Source organism: Myxine glutinosa, chromosome 5 (assembly GCF_964187855.1).
Source record: "Myxine glutinosa chromosome 5, kmMyxGlut1.1, whole genome shotgun sequence".
NCBI lineage: Eukaryota > Metazoa > Chordata > Myxini > Myxiniformes > Myxinidae > Myxine > Myxine glutinosa.
In genome coordinates this window covers 74825526-74837600 of record NC_136265.1, presented here as the reverse complement: position 1 = coordinate 74837600, position 12075 = coordinate 74825526, and the positions used below count along the sequence as shown (strand labels likewise).

Sequence of the window (12075 nt, the reverse complement as noted above, 5' to 3'; positions counted from 1 at the left end):
ATGTCATTTTTTTTTCTCCACCAGTTTTTGCCGACATGACGCTCAATAAATTTCATCTCGATTGGATGAAGTTTTGTACTTGTCGAATTATAACGTCATAATGGAGGCACCTATGACATCATCATTAACATATTTTATTCCCCATGGAGAGTTCTTTACAATGAGCCATGTCTCAATTTTTTCTATTCAGCGCTTTCAGAGATATAGAGGTACAAAGTTTTTCGGTTTTTCCAAGATGGCGGCCGGACCAGGTGACCGATGACGTCATAATTATCATTAAAAAATTATACAGGTGGAGTTGCACCTATGGTGAAAATTTCCTGTCAATCGGACCAACGGTTGCAGAGAAAATCGTATTTATTTTGTGCGGACAAACAAACAAATGAAAAATCACTCAAAGAGCGACACTTGGCAAAAGAGAACAAAGCAGAATAGCGCTCAGAGCATCCTTTGTGACCTCACAAAGAATCGGTGGTTGAATTCAGTTAGCTGACATGAATATCCAATTCAAATTTCAAGTGAATCGGATGAAAATTGAGGCTTTCAGAAATTTGAAAAATGTGGTTGACCGTTGGCCTATTTTGACCTTTTGGCCTATGCTGATCTCAAAAATAGTTGGTGGTTGAATTCAGTTTGCTGGTATGTAAATCCCATTCAAATTTCAAGTGAATCGGTTGAAAATTGAGGATTTTAGAAATTTGAAATTGTTGACCTTTTGGCCTACGCTAATCTCAAAAATAGTTGGTGGTTGAATTCATTAAGCTGATATGCAAAATCCTATTCAAATTTCAAGTCAATCGGATGAAAATTGAGGATTTTAGAAATTCGGAAAAAGTGGTTGACCTTTGGTCTATGTTGACCTTTTGGCCTCAGCTGATCTCAAAAGTAGTTGGTGGTTGAATTCAGTTTGCCGATATGTATATCCTATTCAAATTTCAAGTCAATCGGATGAAAATTGAGGCTTTCAGAAATTTGAAAAATGTGGTTGACCGTTGGCCTATTTTGACCTTTTGGCCTATGCTGATCTCAAAAATAGTTGGTATTTGAATTCAGTTCACTGATATGTAAATCCCATTCAAATTTCAAGTGAATCGGATGAAAATTGAGGATTTTCGAAATTTGAAATTGTTGTTGACTGTTGGCCGATGTTGCTCTTTTGGCCTACGGTGATTTGAAAAATAGTTGGTGGTTGAATTCAGTTTGCTGATATGTATATCCTATTCAAATTTCAAGTCAATCGGATGAAAATTGATGATTTTAGAAATTTGAAAAAGTGGTTGACCTTTGGCCTATGTTGACCTTTTGACCTTTTGCCCCCAAAAATATATAGGATTTTGTCGGACCACGAACTCTACCTTTTGGTGAAGTTTTGTGAAGATCGGTTTAAAATTGTGACCTGCAGGCAAGTATAAGTGAGCGAACAGACAAACACAAATGAAAAATCACTCAAAGAGCGACACTTGGCAAAAGAGAACAAAGCAGAATGGCACTCAGTGGAGCATCCTTTTGACCTCTTAAATAATTGGTGGTTGAATTCAGTTAGCTGACATGAAAATCCAATTCAAATTTCAAATCAATCGGATGAAAATTGAGGCTTTTAGAAATTTGAAAAACGTGGTTGACCTTTTGGTCGATGCTGATCTCAAAAATAGTTGGTGTTTGAATTCAGTTCACTGATATGCAAATCCCATTCAAATTTCAAGTGAATCGGATGAAAATTGAGGATTTTCGAAATTTGAAATTGTTGTTAACTGTTGGCCTATGTTGCTCTTTTGGCCGATGGTGATTTCAAAAATAGTTGGTGGTTGAATTCAGTTTGCTGATATGTAAATCCTTTTCAAATTTCAAGTCAATCGAATGAAAATTGAGGATTTTTGAAATTCGGAAAAACTGGTTGACCTTTGGCCTATGTTGACCTTTTGGCCAATGCTGATCTCAAAAATAGTGGTTGGTTGAATTCAGTTAGCCGATATGTAACTCATATTCAAATTTCAAGTCAATCGGATGAAAATTGAGGATTTTAGAAATTTGAAAAAAGTGGTTGACCTGAGGCCTATGTTGACCTTATGACCGATGTTGATCTCAAAAATTGTTGGTTGTGTTCAGTTAGCTGATATGACAATCCTTTTGAAATTTCAAGTCAATCGGATGAAAATTGTGGCTTTTAGAAATTTCAAAAAAGTGGTTGACCTTTGGCCTATGTTGACCTTTTGGCCTATGCTGATCTCAAAAATAGTTGGTGGTTGAATTCAGTAAGCTGATGTGTAAATCTTATTCAAATTTCAAGTCAATCGGATGAAAATTGAGGATTTTAGAAATTTGAAAAAAGTGGTTGACCTTTGGCCTATGTTGACCTTTTGACCACAAAAATATGTAGCATTTTGTAGGTCCACGAACTCTACCATTTGGTGTAGTTTCGTGAACATCGGTTTAAAATTGTGTCCTGCAGGCAAGTATAAGTGAGCGGACAGACAAACACACAAACAAACACACAAACCGGAGTGAGCAACATACCTGCAAAAAAAATTCGGTCTGATGGAGCTTATCGAAGTGCATAGAATAGCGTTTGTCGGACTAGTGGAGTATTATGAAAAGCTCAACAGAATATGGAATGAGATGTGCATATGAACAAGAAAATAACAAATCAGAAAAGGTATCCTTAATCCATTTAGCAACAAACTTCCAAAAACAGGTGCAAGTGAAGGATACAACACAGGAAAATGAAACACGAACAAATACAGCCCCAATGGTGGCAAAGAGGAAAAAGGAAAATTACAAAAAGAAATATCAGCAGATATACTCTGACAAATGGGAGAATGACAAAAGAGCAGGAAGATTCACAAAAGAGTTTGACAGAACATGGATTAATAAGGAAAGCTCAATGGAATGGCTAAGAAGAGGCCAAATTAATTGGGATGGAGAACGAAGCATCATAAATGCCCAAGACCAGGGACACAACACCCAATGGCTTTGAGAAAACTATCAACAGTACCTGCCCTACGGGCGGGGCTTCAATTTGGAAGCCCAAATGAAAAGGAAAAATATCAGAAATTGAAGGCTTTGTTTATTTTAAACGATTCATATAAACATCCGTTAAATCATATCACACGCAAATCATCAAAATATAAACAGTACATGGCGCCAATTTTGAAAAACGATTGAATTCTGCAAAACGGAAGCGGCCGCTACACGTCTTTCTCAGTCGCATGTTTATGTGTGAAGAGTGCGTGCCGAATCTGTAACACAGAAGCGGCCGCTGCACCTGTTTCTCAGTCGTTCTGCACACGCTGCCATGTTACTTCGGAGCCGCATGTTTATAAAGGAAGAGTTTGCCAGGAATCGATCTACTCTCTCCTGGTACGTAGAATAAACAGTATTTGTCGAATTTCAACAAAAGCCACATCACTGTTCATATCGGGAAATATTATTCCATCGTGTTTGGAAAACTTGGAAAAACAATATAGCCTATTTTACTCCCAGTGGTCCCAGGAATACCCACCCAAAATATCGTTGCGATCGGTTGAGCCGTTTTTGCGGTACCTTCAAACGGACAGATGGGCATTTGGTGAATTATATATAGTAAGATGGTGGGATTGAGCCAGTTGGACAAATGCAGGTTTTGTGGGGTAGAAACAGAGAGTACCATTCACCCCAATTTGGGATGTAAAAAGCTCATGTCAGAACAGTTGTACACCGAAAGATATGACATTGTCTGCAGAGTAATGCACTGGGAAATCTGTGACCATTTCAACATTCAGTTTCCAGGACAATCATGGAAACACAAACCAAATCTGATCCTTGAGAATGAACAGATAGTGCTCACACGTGACAAGGTGATCCCATCAAGTGTGGCCAATGCAAACAAAGCATTGCGTCCGGACATTGTGCTCAAACACAAAAAGGATCATGGACACGGATTAATTCCACCTGACAAGTGTAGGTTCTGCAAGGTAGAAACAGAAAGCACAATCACCTTCTCCCAGGTGCAGGTGTACTCACAAAGGCACAACAACGTATGCAGAGTAATCCACGAGCATATCTGCAAAAAACTTAAATGTCCCGGTCTCAGAAATATCCTGGAAGCACAAACAAAATTCTGTCATTGAAAACTAACAATAAAATGAAGAACCTCACTGAGATTTTAAAAACTTTAGGAAGGAGTTGTTATATATATATACATATACGTATGTATGTATGTATGTATGTATGTATGTATATATATATATGTATATATATATATGTATATATATATATATATGTATATATATATATGTATATATATATATGTATATATATATATATATGTATATATATATATGTATATATATATATGTATGTATATATATGTATATATATATATGCATATATATATATATGTATATTGTATATATATGACTACTGCAATAGCCTCCTCTATGGTTCATCCTCAATAATCACCAATAAACTCCAATACATTCATAACTCCGCTGCCCGTCTATTTACCCATTCCCGAACCCGTGACCACATCACCCCCGTCCTTTTTAAGCTTCACTGGCTCCCCATACCCCAGAGAATCCAGTACAAAATCCTCCTCTTGACCTACAAAGCCCTCCATAACCTGGCCCCATCCTACCTGACTGACCTCCTCTCCAGACACACTCCCACCCGCAACCTCCTGTCTGCTGGTACCAACCTCCTGACCCCCCCCCCCCCCCTCCACCCCCATCCGGACCAAATTCAGATCCTGGGGGGACAGGGCCTTCTCCATCGCTGCTCTCACCCTCTGGAACTCATTACCTCACACCATCAGAGACTCCTCCTCACTCACCACATTCAAAACATCACTCAAGACCCACCTGTTCAACATTTAACCCACAGCATTTAACCCCTAACTATCTCTTCTCCTTCTCCTTCCTTTTGCTTTGATTATTTACCTATTGATTTTTGTCTTTTTGCACTTGTTTTTTTGTACTCTGTCAAAACGCCTTTGGGCTTCTTGAAAAGCGCTATATAAAATAAATGTATTATTATTATAATATATATATATATATATATATATATATATATATATATATATATATATATATATATATATATATATATATATATATATATATATATATATATATATATATATATATCTATATCTTACTATAATTCACCAAATGTCCGTCTGTCTGTCCGTTCGAAGGTACCGTAAAAACGGCTGAACCGATCGCAACGATATTTTGGGTGGATAATCATGGGATCCCCAGGAGTAAAATAGGCTATATTGTTTTTCCAATTTCAGCTTTGGTCTCCAGCATTCTCAGGTTTGGACTCCCGCGTAACATTCGCATTCGCATAGCGTTCATTGTGATGATGTTTTTATTGTGACAATGTTGTGACGATGTATGTGTTCACGGTAGTGTATGACGTGATGGTGTGAACGTAATTTCGTAATGTTTTTCGTTTCGTAATCCTTTAATGAACGTTTAATGTTCAATGAATGTTTAATGAGTGTAAGAATGGGCGTCATGAAATATAAATAGTTTAAGTGACGATGTTTTCATTGTGAAAACGTGCGGATCCGAACGCATTGTGAAAACGTTGGTCCTATAGAAACGTGCGGATCCGAAGTAACATGGCGGCGTGTTGAAGCGTGCGACTGAGAAACGGGTGTGGCAGCCGCTTCAATGTTGCAGATTCGGTGCGCACTCTTCACACATAAACGTGCGACTGAGAAAGAGGTGCAGCGGCCACTTCGGTTTTGCAGATTTCAATCTTTTTTCAAACTGGGCGCCGTGTACTGTTTAGATGTTGATGATTTGCATGTGATATGATTTAACGGATGTTTATATGAATCATTTAAAATAAAAATACCTTCAATCCTGATATTTTACCTTTTCATTCGGGCTTCCCAATTGAAGCCCCGCCCATAGGGCGGGTACCGTTTCTAGTACAGGGTGTCTCAAAATAGATGGAACCCATTAACATGATAATAATTTATTACTCAGACAAGAAACTCCAAAAAAGATTATATTTCCTGGAAGCTGATATGATAACAATAAAAAAAACTGAAGATTTGAGGTCTCTAGCTCAAAGGATACATTTATTAGAGCACATGTTCCAAATGACCGCCTTTGCGCCTTAGACACACTTGAAGCCGACGAGCGAAGTTGTCAATCACCCTGACACACTCTTCCTTCCTGATGGCACGAATATTCTGGGTGATGGCCACTTTCAGTTCAGAAATGGATTGAGGACGATTCTCATACACGTGGTCCTTCAAGAACCCCCAGAGATAAAAATCTGGGGGGTTCAGATCGGGTGAATGCGGAGACCACTCGGGTTCGCGGCGCCTGCTGATCAGCCGATCAGGGAATCGGTGGTCCAGCCACTCCATCGTGATGTTGACTGTATGTGGAGTTGCCCCATCTTGTTGGAACCATTGCACATCTCGATTCACGCCACGACATCTCCCAAGTCCCCTCCAGAACTTGTTGAGCACCACAATGTAACGCTCCTTTGTGACAGTGACTGCCTCCTCGTCTGCGTCTTCAAACCAAAACGGGGCGATTATGCCATGTTTTGAGATGGCCACCCAGGCCGTGCATTTCACAGAGTGCAAGGGCCTCTGAAGCACCTCGCCTGGGGCTTGAGTGCCCCAGAACACATTGTTCTTGCTATTGACATGCCCACAGAGCAAGAAGTGTGCTTCGTCACTGAACCAAACATCGTCAAGAAAGTCAGGATCCTCTTCGATCTTGTTCTCGAACCACTGGCACATCACAACACGTTTTGCCATGTCAGCTGGTGTGAGTTTATGCTTGATCTGGATCTTGTATGGGTACAGCTGAAGATCCTTGATCAAGATTCTTTGCACTGACGCACGTGAAAGACCCAGCTCTTGGCTACATCTTCGGATGGACTTTTTTGGGCTCCTTCCGACAGAATGTCTCACCGCATTCACATTGTCAGGAGATCTTGCAGTCAGCTTCCTGCCAGAACTGGGTGTTTCTGCCTTCTTGTTGAGGTTGTTTACTGATCCAGTGGCTTGAAATTTGTGTGCTCAACGATAAATTTGGTTTTTCTGTGGATAGTAGTTCAAGTTGAACTTCCTGTGAAATTTTGCTTGCACCGTTTTGAATGATTTCGTCTCCAAATAAGTAGTGACGCAAAATATTTTTTCCTCCTTTGTCCAAGGCATTTTGATGGATAATTATTAGTTGTTATGATCTCCTCTCTTCAAATCTGAAAAAAAAGAACAAGAACATTAATATTGGCAGAATTATTAGCAGTGACATGGGTTCCATGTATTTTGAGACATCCTGTATATATAACAGGCTAACACCATCTGTCTGTCTGCCCTACCTGAAACAAAGAAAAAGACATCAGCAACAGACTCTGGTCTGCGAGGATTTATTTGCTAAAATCGTATCCCGTGTACGTTTTCGATACATTGATGATACCTTTGCGATTTTCGATGCTGCTGCTGCATGAAAGGACTTCCTTCCACACCTCAACTCCAAATTGCCAAAATCATCAGAAAGACAGCAGTCATTTGCACAGCCATTCACAAATGTTAAAAGTTGTTTTGTAGCTTCCTTGCTGGTGCGTGACCCCTCATTTTGCACCGAGTAGTGAAGTCTATTGGGGGTCCTTCAATTGCACTTTTTATTTTGTGGCAGTACTCTAGTAGCTCATGGTGGTTGAGTATGCACTTTATTGTACAGACCTAAACTCTTCAGGAATCCACTAATTGAAGGTCCAGGAACAATATTTGGTTGGTAACACATTTGCCACTGACGGCGAAATAGCTGAAATGGCCATACCCCTTTTTGGGCCACGCCCCCTTTTTTGCCGTGACTGTATCTACAGAACCGTTGGACCTAGGAGGTTGCCCGACCACTCAAAATTTGCGCAATGGCCACATTATGGGGGGTCAGTAATACATTTTCATATCCAAAAGTCAATGGTTTTTAAGATAATTGCCAAAAACCGATTTCAACATGTTACGAACTACAATTGTATGATACCACCAAGGCCACAACATTATATGACACTTATACCTTTTGCATCATCCTATTTTGGAATTTACTTATTTGGATTTCTACACTTTTCGCCTTTACTACAGCCACAAAACGTGACACATTTAATGTTCCTGTCTCTGCAAGTGCACGTTTTGGTACTCATACATGCTCTTGGGCATTTGCATGGAGGAGGCAGGTCATCGGGCCTGCACGATACTGGCAGTATCACTGGTGTTATGCCAACGTCCGTTGCTTCATACCCATACTGGAGTGGATCTGGTTTGGTGACGGCAGGAGTTGGGGCTTGCAACCACATCTTACACTGAAGAAATGCTCGCTTTATGTGTTCTCGTAGCGTTGATGAACAGCACACAAGCTGGTTGAAGTCCAGTTCTTTCTTGGAGTTGTGGTACTGCTCCCATCGATATTCATCGAAAGTGGAACAGTCGGTCTTCTTTAATCCAGACACAAGGAACTTTTCAGCATTGCTTGTTATCTGTGGTGACAGTTCTTCTACACCAAACCCTTCCAGTAGGGAGAGATCGATGGATGCTTTCAGGCCAGACAGCTTTGGACCCACCTTGCTGGTACTGTCGCAACCGCTGAGAGCATGAATGGCTGGGAGACACGACACCAAACCGTTGTCCAGTTGATCAACCAACATGTGGACTGGTACAGTTTTCTTTGTTTTCCGGTTACCAAGCTTCACGTACAGCTTTTGTAGTTGCCAGGTTGTGTTGAAGTGGAAGATGAGGTTGACAAAGACATCTGTGTCAGGCGAGTCGACCAAGACTGATTGAACCCCGTGTTTCACAACACCATCATTAATATGAAACATGATTCTGTCGTCGGCTTCTTCTTGGTTGCTTGAGAGCTCTGCGATCTGTGTTTCAGTGCCAGCTAACAGTTTCCTGCATTCACCCCCATATACTCCTCCAAAGAATATTTCCTTGTCCGACTCGACATTCTGCAGCATCCACTTGAAGACATACTCCTGCAACCGAACTTTGTTCAACATTGAGCTCCAGAACATATCAAGATCGACAGGGAGTTTCTGATTGTCAGACCGAATGGTGATTGTGATTTGTTCTGAGGAACTTCGCTGTGCCCGTTCCATTTGCTTGATTGATGATTTTTGATAAACATCAAAAATAATGTCTATTCTTGTGGACACGGAGCCTGTAGCAAGAATCCTGTTGGAAAGACTCTCAGCCAATTCCCCGAATGTGTGAAGGCCCATCTTTTTCATCGGTAGTTTACGCACAAGTGCCATGAAGTCCACTATTGTCATCTGAGCGTCACTCTTTACATTCCTAGTCTCCTGTGGAAGGCGACTGACAAGTTCCCTGGCTAAGGAGGCTTTATCGGGCTTCTTCAATTTGATGCCATCTTTACATTCAGTGGTGAGGAACTGGGATGTGCTGGTCAATTCATACTTCAGGAGTTCTAGCATGCTGTACCCTCTTTCTCTAGCATAGTCAATGTACCTAACCGTTTCCGCTGCATCCTTTTTCGCCATCGATTTCTTCGCTGTGAACGGAGTAGAAGTACGTTTCACGAAAACAGTCTTGCGGTTGGTAGGGATTGTATCATGTAGGTGCTTCTCCTTATCCTGAAATCTGGTCTCAACAAACTCTTCATAACTCTTCTCACCAATTTCCAGGCATTCAAGTAATCCGTCGACAACCTCCTGGGGAATGTCAGCTCCAGTAGAGATGTTCTGAAGTCTGATTCCAGCGTCGAACGGATTGTTGATGGATTTTATGTAATCCAGAAGGGCCTTTGCACGAACATGGCCAATCTTCGTAGAACTTGTATTGAACTCATGGTGTAGGCTCAGCTCACTGTCATCTTTGTCTCCCAAGTTGCACCATTCCAGCAGCTGTGCCACATGAAGATCTTTCTCATGCTTTAGGAGATTCCATAAGGCTACTGCTTCTTTCTGTCTGGTCATCCCAATGATACCTCCAGCAACCTTGGCGGGTTTATTGTAACACTTCTCGAGTGCCATGTCAAATCCTACTGCACTGCCTTGTCGGGTAGTGTGGTACATCACCCATCCACCATCTGTAAAGCATCTGTAGATACCCGGGAACTTCCTTTGTAGGTCCAGGCAATCTTCAAGGAACAGCGTACCCCATCTGCTATAGTTTGTCCGGCCAAACCCGAAGAACAAAGGCATGCACCTCCGCACAGCTGAAACGAAAAGATGCCAATCGCCTTGCCGAATAGAGTGTGTAAGATCTCTCAGGATAGGATACAGCTCATCCAGAAACAAGCTCCAGTACCTCACATTCTGCATATAACGCATACAGTCCCATCGTAAACTGCTTCGTCTGCTGGGCTTGATAACACTGAAGTTTCCTGTACAAAATATTTTTGATTAATTAATGATATGGAACAAATATTGTTTCAGATTGATTTAATGTGCATATAATAAATGCAACTATTATTTAAAAACTTACCATGTTTTAGTCACAGCAAGCAGGGATCGAAAGTAGAATTACTTGCCATCAGAGAACACTTTAACAATTCACCTAAACACCTTCACCTAAGAACAGAGGAGAAAGAGTTAAATTGCCTGTAATCTAGGCCTCTTCGGCCTCTACTTGCTTCTCGGTGCGACGCCATGTTGTTTTATGGGATACCGCTGCCTGCATGCAGGCTCAACGACAAAACACCCATGACCGGAATTTCTAGCCATGTCTAGACTCTAGTCTAGACTCTAGACTAAATTCTAGTCTAGACTCTAGTCTAGACTCTAGTCTAGACTCTAGTCTAGACTCTAGTCTTGACTCTAGTCTAGACTCTAGTCTAGTCTAGACTCTTCAGGAATCAAGTAATTGAACAATAGGAACAGGAACAGGAACAATTACGAATAATATTGTAGTTCGTAACATGTTGAAATCGGTTTTTGGCAATTATCTTAAAAACCATTGACTTTTGGATATGAAAATGTATTACTGACCCCCCATAATGTGGCCATTGCGCAAATTTTGAGTGGTCGGGCAACCTCCTAGGTCCAACGGTTCTGTAGATACAGTCACGGCAAAAAAGGGGGCGTGGCCCAAAAAGGGGTGTGGCCATTTCAGCTATTTCGCCGTCAGTGGCAAATGTGTTACCAACCAAATATTGTTCCTGGACCTTCAATTAGTGGATTCCTGAAGAGTTTAGGTCTGTACAATAAAGTGCATACTCAACCACCATGAGCTACTCTAGTACAGAGGTCGGGTCCATGTTTTTGTCTTTATCAGGTTATGTTACCTGAAACACCTCTCTGTACCTCCAGTGGACATAGGACGACCCATTGAGCCAATGTCACCAACTATGGGAATTCCTTGTGGCCTCGTGGAAGTCTGCACATCGCTGACACGGACAGTGCGTTTCTCTTTCGACACTTCACGAGCAACAAGTTTGAACGTTAGACATTCATGCTGTACAACTGTTTGTGAAACCAGACAACTCGACAACCGCAATAATCACTCTTGTATCTGATTTGTACGACACCAAAACCATTGTAATTTCAATTGTCAGGGTCAACATGTGTGGGATATAACACAGGGTTCTCTGAACACCTTTATTGTTATTTTGTTTTTTTTAACCTCCTTTTCATGTTTTTGACAATGTTGTCATTAAATATTTTACAGAAGTTTTCCACCTCGTTCCTGATTTTCTGTGAGTCATTGATAAGGTGCCAATCTTGTGAGTCATTGATAAGGTGCCAATCTATCTCAGAGGTTGGTGATTCCGCAATACTTGGCAGCATTTTCTCCAACTTGGAAAAATTTGATCCAAGCGAGTGGAGTAACCTCTCTTAGTCTTGCCGGCATCTGCTTCCGGTCTTGCCGGCGAGGTTTCGTTCTTTTTCGAAGCTGTCCATGCTCTTCACACTGTCAAAGTTAAGTAATTGTTCCCATTTGTATTTTTGTCAAAACTGCATTTATTTTATGGGTTGAGGTGTGTCCCCAGGAAGATTCTCGGTGTAAATCTTTCATACCTGTATAAAATCGTCGGTTTTTCATGATGCGTTTTTTTGTGGCCCAGTACTTTGTTTCCGACCTTGAGGCTTTGTTTTTCTCTCAGC

At 40.9% G+C, this 12075-nt stretch overlaps 1 protein-coding gene across 1 annotated transcript in view; it reads left to right on the top strand.

Annotated features, from left to right (window-relative positions):
- LOC137427424 (uncharacterized) overlaps positions 1–12075 on the top strand; it is a 109425-nt gene that overhangs the window by 35671 nt on the left and 61679 nt on the right. The window lies entirely within an intron of this gene.